Here is a 14064-nt window from a genome sequence, read left to right as displayed (position 1 = left end):
TTTTACCCTTGACCTTGAAACTTAGGTCAAGGTTACTGGTAACCTGAATAAAATGTTGATATTAACTATTTACCAAAATCACCTTGACCTATGAACTTGAAATCGACCTTAACCTTTGTCCTTGACCCAAGGGTAAAAAGAAACATGAAGTACATGTACATGTATCTAGAAACACCTTTCAGAGTTTATTTCGGTTGACAGGTTAGAAGTTAAAGAGGTGGTGGTTTTTAATGACCTTGACCTTTCATCCAAATGTCACAATCAATCTTAAGTTCTTGGAATAAGATACAAGATTCAACTCAAACGTTAAATAGGTTAAGAATAAAAATAACCCCCCTCCCCACCCCCCACCCCCACCCCCACCCCCACCCCCACAAACAAATCAAATTAATGGCAACGTAGAGAATCACTGTTAAACTCAAATAACACCTCGGACCCACATAAAATTTCAGGAAAACTGCAGAAAAGAGCTCGAGGAAAGTGTATTAAAATATTTCATTTGAGTTTCAAAAGTATATAGAAATTATTAATTGATACAGAAAAAATTACAAATCCTGTCGTGTTTAAAATTAAAGTGCAGATGACCAAAGTTGGCATATAAGCCTTTTATAGCCTATTTATTTAGAAGTCGTTAATAGCATTCGATTCTACTGATTTGAAATAATATTTTAATACCAAGCATCCTTTGTTTAATTTACCTTTGAAATTTATTTGAATTTTTTTTAGAATTACGCAATCCCCAGAAATAGCGATTTTCGGTATATTAAAAAAATCAATATACATGTACGCTCCTTCGTAAAATAATCAGATATTTGCATTCATGGAAAAAATATTAATAAGAAGGTGTTCAACAATATAGGTCACATTAGCTGACACGAATGTCTTTTTAAACATCTCTTGTAAAACCCAGAGAGTAGCCCCCTATGCATTGGAAAAAATGAATAGTTCCGGTCAAAAAACCTTTATATATTTATTTACAAAGTATATAAAATTTACCAGGCACAGGTATCAGAGTTGTCAAAATGGCCCGAGAGGAAATATTAAAAAAATTCTGAACAGAAAGGAAAATCCCTTTTCCATGTATGGAACTACTATTGAATAAGTTCATTTTGATTGGTTAGGTATTGGCGTGATACCCCTAGTCGACTTTTAAACCTGCCTTGTCGTCGGAATAAAACCAACTTTGAGCCCGAGGTTAAAATAAGTAGAGAAATAAAATATGAATCGCTAATTAAAAATACGACATATGCTTGAAAAATGGTAAATTTATATATGTATTTTTTTCTTTGATTCGCGGGATAGAAAGATATGTTAATCGCTTAATCAACATGCCATAATCATCTTGCATATGCATGTACATGTACGTGTGCGCGCATGCAAAACGTTAAACAATATATCGTTGATAGTTGATATCATTGTAACTTTTATATTCTTAAATGAAATCTTGGGATACTTAGCATATTTATAAAAGGTCTTAGAGGAATAACATGAATGAGGCACGATAAGGGACATGGGGAGCGTTTGGGGAACATCTGTAACGGTCCCCGTTACAATTAGCACTAGTTAAGGTCTTCCGTTTCCAACGGAAGACCTTCTACTGATTCTGTTGTTTCTTTTCCACTATTATTAAGGTCTTCCGTCTTCACGGAAGACCTTATAGTGATTCTACTGTTTCTTATTAGGGTCTTCCGCTTCCTTCGGAAGACCCTACTGTTATTCTATTGTTTCTTATTATTCTTTTTTTTTTCCCGCTCGACTTTTGACAGGCGATTTCTCAAAGACCTTTGGACTGATCGTTATGAAACTTTCAGGATAGATAGCTTGTAGCAAAACCTTTTTAAACCTGTTTTCAGTTTTTTTATGCATGCCTTAATTTGTGAGTTATTGCCCTTTAATTGAAAATTTTTGATGTCTCGTTTCCACTGAAAATCTCAAAAATGACATAAGATATTTACACGAAAGTTGGAGAACTTGTAGCCAATACATTGTAGATGTGCACAACGATAAAATTATATAGCTGATTTCTTTTAGTTTGGAAGCTATAAAACGGCAAAGTTTAGTAATTTTTTTTCTTTGAATTTTTGGTACTTTTCGTGTAATAACTTTTAAACCGAGAATAATTTGGTAAGACATATAATACAAAAGTTGTGGGTAATTACGAGAGCTTTCATATTTGATTAACGAAAAGGGGCTGGCCCCTATAATTAGGGGGCTAATGGCTCATACACGTTTTTTCTGATAGTTAAAAATATTGGTATATTATGAAAAAGTTTGACTGAAATAACTTCGAACTTATAAAATCTTGTCATTTGATATAAAAAGAAATAAACTTCAAGCTATATTTAATTGTTTTTTTATAAAGCAAGTACATGTATGTGAGAAACCTTTCAGGAACAAGTTGTCTACTATAGCCAGCCAAGCCTTTACTGCATACATGTGCACATTTTTTTTGATGACTCTAAAAGATATAGTTTTGATTCGGTGTTTCTTTGTTTTCTTTTTATTCAAATAATTTTAAAATGTGATGATGTACACAACAATAATTAGTACCTAGTTTAGAGGATTTTTTCGCGCTTGTTTGTAAACAACGCGCGGCATTGTGGGAAATAGGAAGGTACTAAAGACGCGATGTACTAAACACTGATCTGACCTGATTCAAATTTGTCTGTAACTGTTCCAAACAATTGAATTTTTGTATAGCATATGCCTCAAAGTCATAAAGTCTGTACATAAGTAATTTAAAATACTCAATATTACCATTTAATTAAAAATTAAGACGTCAGGTAAATATCAGGTCTCTAGTATATCCCGTTTTTAGTGTGCCCCTTCGAGTCGACGTCGGACACTTACAAACTGAAAATAGAATGATTTGTGAAGTTGAACATTTTCTCACAAAGAATCCGTTTGTAGACATGTACACTCATTTAATCTGGAGCTACGAAGTACTTTTTCACTTCCCTGGAACATTATTCTAAGCAGAATTATCCCGATTCATATATTCTAAGAATCTTGTGTGAATTGTTTACGAGGAAATTCTGACTGTCACATTAACAAGGATGAACACTCTTGACTCTGCTTCGGATTCGGATCATCATATCATTCCCCAGTGATAATTGTATCGAGTGGTGAAAGAGCTGACGGCGACATTTTAATGTATGATTGGCTTGGACCATTTGAATGAAGGTTAGAATATTTTTATTACTTAAAATTTACACTACTGATTACATGACAGTGACATACATTGATGTTATTAGAAATACACAGACACACCGATATATTATCTGTTTTACAGTTCAGACGATCTCTGTTTACCTTGTAAATCCCCACAGCTTTATATTTTATTTTTTTTTTAATTTGAGGATGTAATATTTCAGCAGTCCTACTATCTATCATAGTGATCATACTCTATAATTCAAACTGCACTGAATGTAACAGAATATATTCAACTAATTACATATTGACAGTGTGACTAATATGTTGACGGTGCGACCGTTGTGGCGAGCGCAGATGTTTATTTTGTTAGAATTTAAATCTGGCTCGTACGTCGAACTCCACGTGACATTTGATGCGCCTAGACTCTGACGTCACATGACGTCGTATGTAAGTTACATTTCCCCTAAAGAACCCTGAACAGTGCTGAAAATAAATGAAGAACATTTGTTTGCTATTTATCTTCATTATTTATCCATTAAATCAGGGCATATATACTTTTTAGTACTTCTGCAACTATTCTCACGAGAACGTAGCCTTAACGTAGCTTAAACAAGTGATGCATTGTGGGTCGAAATTACGGCATCAAAAAATTCTATCGATGAATGTGCAGTAGTCCGAATTTTCTCTTCGCACAGGCGTTGCTTTAAGAGCTCGCAGTGACGAGCGTTGCTTCGCGACGCTCGCTGCGCTCGCTATAAGGGTGAGGGCAAATACTTATTTAGTTTTAATTTAGATTGTGCTTGTCAAGCCGCATTTGACATTTGGTGCATCCATGCTCAGTGTTCACACTGAGAGTTTATTCAAATGTTTAATTCGAATGAATTCACTGCTCATTAAATTACTTCCCATTAGCGCCATGTGAACATGAGTACGGATAGCTAACTCAAATTAAATAGAAATGAATTTTGAATTAGCTTAAACATGTTAAAGAAGCTAAGCACTGTGGGTCCAAAGTATACTGCGGAAAAATTGTGTGGAGCAATGTGCAAGTCACAATCTTCTTTTGCCAAGGTTTTATTATAAAAGCTCGCATTATGGGTAGGGATTTGTGCTGCTGTCTGGACTCGCTATAAATAGATGTTCTCAAAAAGTCTTAATTATTCAATATCATACTTTACTGACAAAAAATGACAAATATTGCTCAGTTAAATTGCAAAAGAAATTTGTTTCAAAAAATTGTAATAATAGAAAGTTTGCTTTTTTGTTTGATAAGACTGCTGTAATGGTTAATGTTTGTTTATTTGCCTTAATCATACATTTTTCAGTCATATCATGGTGCCACCACTTGGGATGGTATGCAAATATAGACTTGTACTCAGCACTTATTGCCTTTAAGAAGTATGAGATCCATTTTGTGCTAACACCTACCGTGACGCAGAATCTTGGTTTATGCAGTCTCATAGGAGTAACCTGTCTAAAGCATTTAGCAATGGGATTGGAACCTGCGATGTAAGGTTCAGCTTCTTATTGATACTTTGATTTATGATATTTATTTGAGAATTTCAATCATTCACATACTTAGAGATGTTGAATAGCATCAATTTAGACCTTTACTTAGCTAAGTAAACATGTACTGTGAGGTTTTTAAGGTCTCATTAATTTTATATGACAGATGCATGTTAAGGAACATTACTGCATAAATGTTTTTTTCTTAAATTTTTTTGTCTTAAAAGCTGTTTACTAATATAGAGATATGTTAGTGTTAAACCTCTTCAAATTAGGGTAGCCCTTTACTTTAAACTCAGCAATGTGAGTGTGTTGTGTGAACTTGTGTTAGCGAGACAGTGTGTTATATGAATTTGTGTTAGCAAGGCAGTGTGTTTTGTGAACTTAATTGTGTTAGCCTGACAGTGGGTTGTGTGAAACGATACGCCTTGTTAGCTTCATGTGTTGCGATAAACTCGTGTGATTTGGTCTCAGTTCGGTTGTGTGAAATCGTGTATAAAGGAAGCTATTCAACTGTTCTTTTATGATATTTAACTCGTATTAGCAAAAAAATTATATTGTGTAAACTCGTGTAATAGTGAGACTTCGTGTTGTGTAAAAACTCGTGTTAGTGAACTTTGTTGTGTAAAAAATTCGTTTTAGCGAAACAGCATGTTGTCTACCTTATTAACGAGACAGCATGTTGTGTGAACTCTTATTAACCGAAACAAGATGTTGTGTGAATTCGTGTTAGCGTGACAGTGTGTTGTGTGAACTTTTATCCTGAAAATTGGGTTGTGTGAACTGGTGTTAGAGAGATAGTGTGTTTTTTTAACTTGTGTTAGTGACAGCGTGTTGTGTGAAATAGTGTTAAAGTGTAAGTGTGACAGTGTGTTTGAAACTTGTGTTAGCGTGACAGTGTGTTGTGTGAAATGGTATTAGGATGACAATGTGTTGTGTGAAATGGTATTAGGATGACAGTGTGATGTGTAAATGGTATTAGGATGACAGTGTGTGTATCGCAACAGCCTCTGGTGTGAACTTGTGTTAGTGAATACGAGACAGCCTGTTGTGTAAATCGTGTTAGCGTGACAGTGTGTTGTGTGAACTCGTGTTATCCTGACAGTGTGTTGTGTGAAATGGTATTAGAATGACAGTGTGTTGTGTGAAATGGTATTAGGATGATATTGTGTGATCGCAACAGTATTTGGTGTGAACTTGTGTTAGTGAATAGTGAGACAGCCTGTTTTGTGACTTTGTGTTAGCGTGACAGTGTGTTGTGTAAACTTGTGTTAGGATAAATGTGTTTTGTGTGAAATGGTATTAGCGTGACAGTGTGTTGTGTGAATTCATCTTGTGTGACAGTGTGTTGCGTGTACTTGTGTTAGCTAACAGTGTGTTGTATGAACTCATATTAGCGAGACTGCGTGTTGTGTATAACTTGTGTTAGCAAGACAGCGTGTTGTGTGAACTTGTGTTAGCGAGACAGGGTGTTTGTGAATTTGTGTTAGCATGATAGTGTGTTGTGTGAACTCGTGTTAGCCTGATATTTTGTTGTGTATTAGCGTGACAGTGTGTTGTGTGTTAGTGTGACAGCGTGTGGTGCGAACTTGTGTTAGTGCGAAAGTGTTTTTCATTGTTGTGATGGCGAGCTGTGTGATAGCTTACATGGCGTCTTGTGTGTCTTGTGTTAGATGGCAGCGCTTTTATGAAAGTGCTATTGAGCTTTAGCAAGTGGCCCTATCTGGACACGCCGTATTATAATTGATCAGTTCTCAGATATACAATGAATTACCTGTATAATTGTCACCATAAAATCAGCACTTACAGTTGCAATTACCTAGTTAGTAATCATAAGATATTGGTTTGCGAGTTTTAAAATTATGGTGTTCCAATGATGTGAAGTTGCAGTGTGTTAGCATGTTAATTTCAACAGACTGCCACTCCAATGCAGCTTTAAACAACACGCTGCTGTGTTTACACAAAACAAAATATCATGCAAACACAACTCTAAACAATCTGTTGAGTGTTAGCTTCACTGCATGTTGGATTCAGTGTGCTGGCATATTATCACTGACGTACATGCTAGCACATTGTCACCTCGTGCTAGTATGTTGTCATAAATACTCTAGCACATTATCCTAAACCCACAAGTGCATGATTACTTTGCACTTGTATGTTGTCTTATTAGGGGATAGCATAAATGACTGCCTTAATTGGTGTAAACTTCTTTTAATTGATGAAAGAGTACATTAAAATTTACAAATTATACACAGAAAATGTGACAATATCTTATCTCTCAATTTGATAATCTAATTTATAATCTCATGAATTGCACTTTTTATTAGTAAAAGAATTATAAATTAAAAAAATTTCAATTTCTTTTGGATAGGTGTGACTCATCTGAATACTGAATTTTGATACCAAGCATGACCATGATTTGCCAGAAGATCATCTGTTTGGATGTGACATGGAATAAACAGCATAGTGAAAATAAGTCAAGTTTTGGTTTGTGAAGACAATTTTTAAACACACTGTGTATCATTTTTAAATTTTGATTTGACAACATAAATCCACAAATATGAACATATCAATTGCTCTCAGTTTTTCAAGTGAAATAGTTTTTGTAACAGAAATACATGTACCAGTAATTAAATTGGAATAAATGTTATTTTTAAATATAATAATATTTTGTTTGTGTAGCATGTTGACCTCTTTATTAAGGTCTTCCCTTTCAAAGTTTAGACTTACTTATTCTAATGATTAAGAAAGATCCTCTGTCTTCAGCAGGAATATAAGATCTTGTAATACATGTATGTGTAATTTTTACAGTATAATGTAAAAAAAAAATTTTTATTTTGGCACATACAACTAATTAAAGGCATAAACATGTGTATGATTCCAAGGAATTCAGTACATAGGGCATGCACATGTAGTTTTCTAAAACAAGATTGAAGAGATGTCCAGTCGCATTTCAATGTCAACTCCAAAACTGTGCCTGTTGCATACTTATTAGCCCATCTGAGCTAAAGGAACCAGTAAATTTTTTAAAAACATAATTTTATCCATTATCATCATTGTCTAAAATTTCACAATATCATTTTCCAGAACCAAAGTGAAACTTGGCACAGAGCATCCTTAGTGTAGGGGATTCAAATTGTTCTTATGCAGGGCAATACCTTCAAAGAGATTTGTTTCTTTAATGCTGTAAATGTATTATATTTAGCTTGTACAATATTTGGTGGAAATTGACTTTTGAATAAGTTAGCGTAGATATTCTTATTTATGTTTATGTACAAGACTTTTAGCTTTGTACTTGATTTAGTGATTGCTGCATTCCGCCAAAGCCGCTAAAAAAGAATACACAGCCATATGTAATATGTTCACAATATACCTTTCAGAGAATTTTACACTCCTATTGAGGTACCACCAGTTGCTAGTGGAAAGCTTCAAATTCGAAACATACACAACACATTTCTGTGCGTTTATTATAAAAGTATTGTTCTACTTACTGATTGCAACTAATGAAGATTGTTCATCATTATTGTAAATACATTTGGATTTTTTGAATTATTATATAATTTGTTTATTTTATTTACCTAGTTATACTGTATATTAAATGATTTTAAAGCCATTTTTAAGATGGTAATGTAGCAAAACACTTATGTTTCTGTACTATGACACGTTTCACAAACATAATTGCAACAAACATGATATATCCGATATCAAAAGTCATAATATTGGAAGTTAAACTGTTGTGGATACGATTTCAAGAATGCTGTTAGAGAGAGTACCCTTTAGACCTCATGCTCACACCAAATTAAAGAATTCAAGTAAGGGTTTTTGAGACAAATCGAAAAAGAGAATGTTAGAATAATAAGACTAGAGCAAAGCTCGTTGCAAAGCAACGAGTGGGTCTTCCTTCCTAGCGATAAGCAAAAGATGAAATGTTTCTGTCTAGATTGTCAACTAGATTGTTGACAATCTAGACAGAAACATTTAATCTTTTGCTTATCGCTAGGAAGGAAGACCCACTCGTTGCTTTGCAACGAGCTTTGCTCTAGTTATTATTATTATTTTTTTTTTTTTTTTTGACAAAATTTTGTGCAGGCGATTTCTCGAAAACTATTCAGTGGTTTTTCATGAAACTTTCACAAAATATGCGTCATTATATGAAGTTGTTACATCCGAAGAGTAATTTGGAAAATTCGCTTCTGGTGCCAAGTTATGGACAATTTCCTGATTTTAAAATGCGATTTTGTCGCGCACTTTTATCGCAAATGGCTAAGGATATGAACTGGAGACTTATTGGAGATGATAGATCATGACTTTGTGGTTTGCAGAATCGCCTTTTCGTGCGTCGTCAGTACTTCCGGTCGTTACGAGATGCAAATTTTAAAAAATCGTATTTTCTTACTTTTTTGTTTTTTAGTATTTTTCATTTTTATTTGGTATGGTAATAGAAGCCCTCCTTATAATGCTTACTATTTAATTTGTTTGAATGTTGATAAATCTAAAGTCTAGATATTTGCATTCAAAAATCTAAAGCAGGTCCAAAATGGCGGCTGTCTCTGTCAACTCCGCCATTTCGCGAGTAGGGGTTTATGGAGGCAGCTGAGCGTTTGATTAAACCATTCTGACATAAGGATACATGAAATGTAAAAAACTACTTCGACTCTCACGTAGTAGTGAAATGGTTGGAGGAGTTACCTCCCGTAATTGTTTATATTATAATAGATAATCAATGTAAATATTGTAATTAATTGGTCAATTGACTAAAGAATTATACAAGTATTATTGATAAATGATGTTCTGTTAGAAAATGATAATAGTGTTGCCAAAAGAAAGACATTCTGTTTTATTATATCAATATGATATCTGATAACTTATGATCATTGATTAAGTTGAGGTACAAGGGGGCAGTACAGCCAACTGGCTTGTGTCTTCACTTTGGTACAGAAACCAATTGGTTTATCGATCAAATAGGATTGTGCAAAGTTGCCGTAGTCAGTGACTAGTTAAAATGTAGCTGTGTGACATTAGCTATAGGTTTGTCATTAGGACAGAGAAGCTCTTACAAAGTTAAATCATACAGTGTAAGTATATTGTAGCCACTTGGCTAGAGTTATATAGGCAACTTGGTAAGCAGTTATACACCAGGCAGATGTTAAAGGCTAAATCAAGAGGCACCAGGCAGATAGAATGATGTTGACTTATATAGTCAGTTGTACGAGTATAGTGAGGCAATTATCATATGGCACCAGGCACGTGCCGGTATTAACTGAAGATATATAATTATACAAAGCACTTAGGTCATTTGATTTAAAGACACCAGGCAGGTGTCATATTATTATCTGTATATATTGCATTCAATCATATCCCCAGTAAAACTCGGTAATCCGAGCACGGACCTACTGACCGCTCAGATCCGACACGTTACAGTAGTACGTTGCAATTGAGTGTCAATCTTAAAACTTTATTTCCGTTTCACTGCTTTAGTGTAACTGGGCTAGATACGATATGTAATGTGTATAATGTGTTACATATACTTTCTTAACGTCAAAATAAAATAAAGGCGCTAAGAATGTTTTATTTTTAAAATTTAATTGATGCTATCATACCTATCTAATAGATCAGTCCAAAGAAAAGGCGCAAATATTTACTCGTGGCGTTTGGCGCGAAATTATGAATGCTTTTTATAATTCTTAGACAGGTGAACTGTTGCAAAAGTACCGTGGTATACACAAGTATATTTAGAGCAATATTCCCAATAGCTTAATGGTTAGCGCGTTGGGGATATAAAAGTAAAAAAAAAAAGCGCATTCACGTTGGCGACATGGTTTCAATCCTCCTTGTGACCAAAATTTTGAATCTCTTTTCAGCTCGATTTTACGTGGGTTTCTTTTCCTAAAACGGACGGAAGACCTCTCGTTGCTCGCAACGAGATCGTATCTAGTTATTAAGGTCTTTCGTCTTCAGCGGAAGACCTTCTTGTTATTCGTTTGTTTCTTTTCCACTGTTTTTCTTATTATTTTTTTTCTCCCCGATTTTGTGCACGCGATTTCTCGAAAACGGCTCGTTAGATTTTTATGAATCTTTCAGGTCTGAGAGAACATATTAAAAACTTGATGCATTTTTTTTTCATTTTGATGACGTCACTTCCGGTTCGAAAATTTTCGCATTTTTTTTTTATTTTTAAGGTCATTTTGTCCGTCGCTCTTCTTAAAAATCGCTCATCACAGGAAGATGAAACCTTGTCTGGGAGATAGAGCAACAAATGTAGATTTGCATTGTGTTGTTAACTTTCACCGGAAGTACTGCACGTTAACGCTCGGTATGGTCTGAAAAAAGCCATATTGAGCGTTTCAAAATTTTTTTTACACTTTTTCTATTATATCTTTTTACTTGTAAATATTTTGATAAAACATATAGAACAAAAATTGTGAAGAATTCAAAGATCTTTCAAATGATATCTCGAAAAAAGGGCTGACTCCTAAAATTAGGGATCAAGAGGGGCCAAAATTGTTTACTTGATATCTCGAAAAGTATGGAGAATTTGTAATACTTCAAAGAAGCAAAGTTGTTCAAAATGACAAGCTTAATCTATCTGAGTCGTCAAAATACGTCCGGCGTCGTCACTTCCGGCCAAACCGGAAGTAGTCAAAAACGGGTATTTTTGCTGTTCTTTTCAAGTTTTTTGGTAATATATGTCGCTTGGAGCATAAAAATTAATTTTCCGTCCGTCATCGTCACTTCCGGTTAAACCGGAAGTAGCAAAAATTGCTTATTTTTGCATTAATTAACATAGCTATAGAGGATTCAAACCATTTCTAGGCGTTATTTCTCATTTTTTGTTGAAAATGAAAGCTACTTCCGGTCAAACAGGACGGAAGACCTACTCGTTGCTTTGCAACGAGCTTTGCTCTAGTTATTATTATTATTATTATTATTATTATTAAATATCTCAGTTGATTCGATACGCAAGAGAAATTGTCGCCCCCGTTTTTTCTACCCTTTTGCACTAGTATTGGTTGAGCGAATTTAAAAAGGGGCAAATTAAAAAAAAATACAGCAAAATTCAATTCTTAAATTAAAATGTATCTGGGCGAATTTAAAACGGTGCAAAATTGTTTGCAAGATTGAAAGGGCGAAAAAGTCGGGGCAAAAATAACCTTGTATACAGTAAACCGCTCTGTATTGATACTTTTTGTTTCCATTACTAGGACTCTCCAAATTGGAGACGTGTTTTTGTCTGATTGGGTTACCGTTACCGATCATACAAGTATACTGCTCTCAATCCAGTTTTGAATGTTAAATTCATTTGTCATTCCAATGAAAAAAATGAAGAACAAATAAGCATATGTGAGATTGCAAAAGCCACACATTTATCATCTACCGGGGTATATATATTGATGTTTCCAGAGCATGTAAATAGTACATATATTTAGAAACAAACCGTCAACAGTGAGTCTCATGTCAACAACTTTTCGAGGTGAATTAAATGACGTTGTCGTTTTTACTTCTGATGAATGTTTTGTCAATAACAATACAATGTCTAATTTGCTTCATTGTAAGGCGTTTTCCATCGACATTCAAAATACTATATTGTTTACATGTTGCTACGTTTGTCCCAGAAATCCACAAGAATTTTACATTTTTTTCACTTTCTCGGGAAAAAATCCAATTACATAGGCCTCGGAAAGAAGGGGGGCTAGAGGGGACTTTTTATGCAAATATATACATCATATAGGCATTGCAAATTGATTGAGAGATTGATTGAGAGATTTTATATTGTTTGACGTCCCTCTCGAGTATTTTTCACTCATATGGAGACGTCACCGTATGCCGGTGAAGGGCTTCAAATTTATACATGTACCTATATGTATATAGGGCCATTGAGCAGCGAGGCTTATTTATCGTGCCAACGCCTACCGTGACACGGGACCTACGTTTTAAAGGTCATATCAGAAAGATCCGTGACTTTCAATTCTAATGCTGAGAGCATGGCGAAGGAACAGTCACTACCTATTTTTACATCTTAGTTTTGATGCGGCGCCGCAAACGAGAATCGAACCCGGGTCTCCCGATCCCTAAGCAAACGTTCTACAAATAGGCTACCGTGAACGGTATATTGAAAATTGAAGATAACCTCTTTTTGCTGGTTTAGCCCCCCCCCCCCCCCCACACACACACTTGTAATTTGCTTCCGACACCTATGCACTAAGAACAATTACTTTTCCATGGTGGAAGTAGACAGTATTTTGTAGAAATTAAAAAAAGAAATTATGTAATAGTTCTGATTAGCAGAAGCACTTGAAAAATTTGATACATAGAAAAGAGACGTAAAGACGTAAAGGTATCAGAAAGTTTTCGCCATCATTACATATTACACTTTTAAGATATTGGCATAAAAATAAAGCATCTTTTGAAGGATTATCATTTAGCACAATCATACAAATGTAGAGAAAATATGCCGATGAGGCGATTTCTAAATTTCCACTTACTTTTTTAAAATAGAGCCCTTCATTTTCCATATGATGTAAAACGAAAGTTCTGGAAATTTGGAGGAAACAAAAATTACGTAACATATGCAGATTATTAAAATAGTGACAACAAGTGTTTCTCCTGATTATCTGTGCTGTTCCATATTTTAATCTTATTATGTTGACTCATAAAAGTACAACCATTATCTTTTCAACTGATAAAAACATTCAAACTGAAAGTATGTGATTATAACTGGGTCTGGCGAACATCACACGTAACATCAACATGTAATTAGCTTCATGATTATGTTTTATCTAAACCAACCACAATCTCCTCAAATGATGTTATATCTGAATATTGTTTTCCGTCACTTTGATTTACTCTTAATGATACTACATTGAAGTAGGTGATCAAAAAGTTCGCGAGCTATACTGTATATATACAAAACAACAATTCAAGTTAGAATACGATTTGGTACATACATAGTCATACACAAGTTCTATAAATAGCATATGCTTTATAAAGTTTTGTTGCCTGTTTGTAACGTCACGATATGAAAATGACGTCACTATGAAGATCATTTGTGACAAAAAATGGTTGTCTCAGTCGAACGCGTTCAAAGAACAACTCTAAAATTTATCATGTATTTTGGAAATTTTGATCACTCTTCGTATTTCTATTCTTAAGTACAAATTAAATATATATAATTAAAAGCACATTTTACAGACCATATAGTGAATAATATAATATAATATATATATACTTACACTTCATAGTGATAAAAATTGATTTAACTTTTAAAAAAAAAACAAACAGTAAGTTATTCTCTCCTCAATGTCATCTGACCCCAATTTTGATGTTGTAGAGGTCCGTGTTTGCTCTTTTCTTATATTAGAATTGTTTAATGGACTTTTGATCTTGAATACTATTGGTTATCTCTAA

At 34.2% G+C, this 14064-nt stretch overlaps 1 long non-coding RNA gene across 1 annotated transcript; it reads left to right on the top strand.

Annotated features, from left to right (window-relative positions):
• The first annotated feature begins 2366 nt into the window (after positions 1–2366).
• On the top strand, positions 2367–8894 carry LOC134229153 (uncharacterized). The gene is made up of 3 exons (XR_009984145.1): positions 2367–3183; positions 4479–4662; positions 7031–8894. It is a non-coding gene; the product is annotated as an uncharacterized LOC134229153 (long non-coding RNA).
• The last annotated feature ends 5170 nt before the right edge of the window (positions 8895–14064 follow it).

This window comes from Saccostrea cucullata, unplaced genomic scaffold (assembly GCF_032062105.1).
Source record: "Saccostrea cucullata isolate Sc308-1 unplaced genomic scaffold, CSIRO_AGI_Scuc_v1 ctg17034, whole genome shotgun sequence".
NCBI lineage: Eukaryota > Metazoa > Mollusca > Bivalvia > Ostreida > Ostreidae > Saccostrea > Saccostrea cuccullata.
This window is presented reverse-complemented; position numbering and strand designations above follow the sequence as displayed.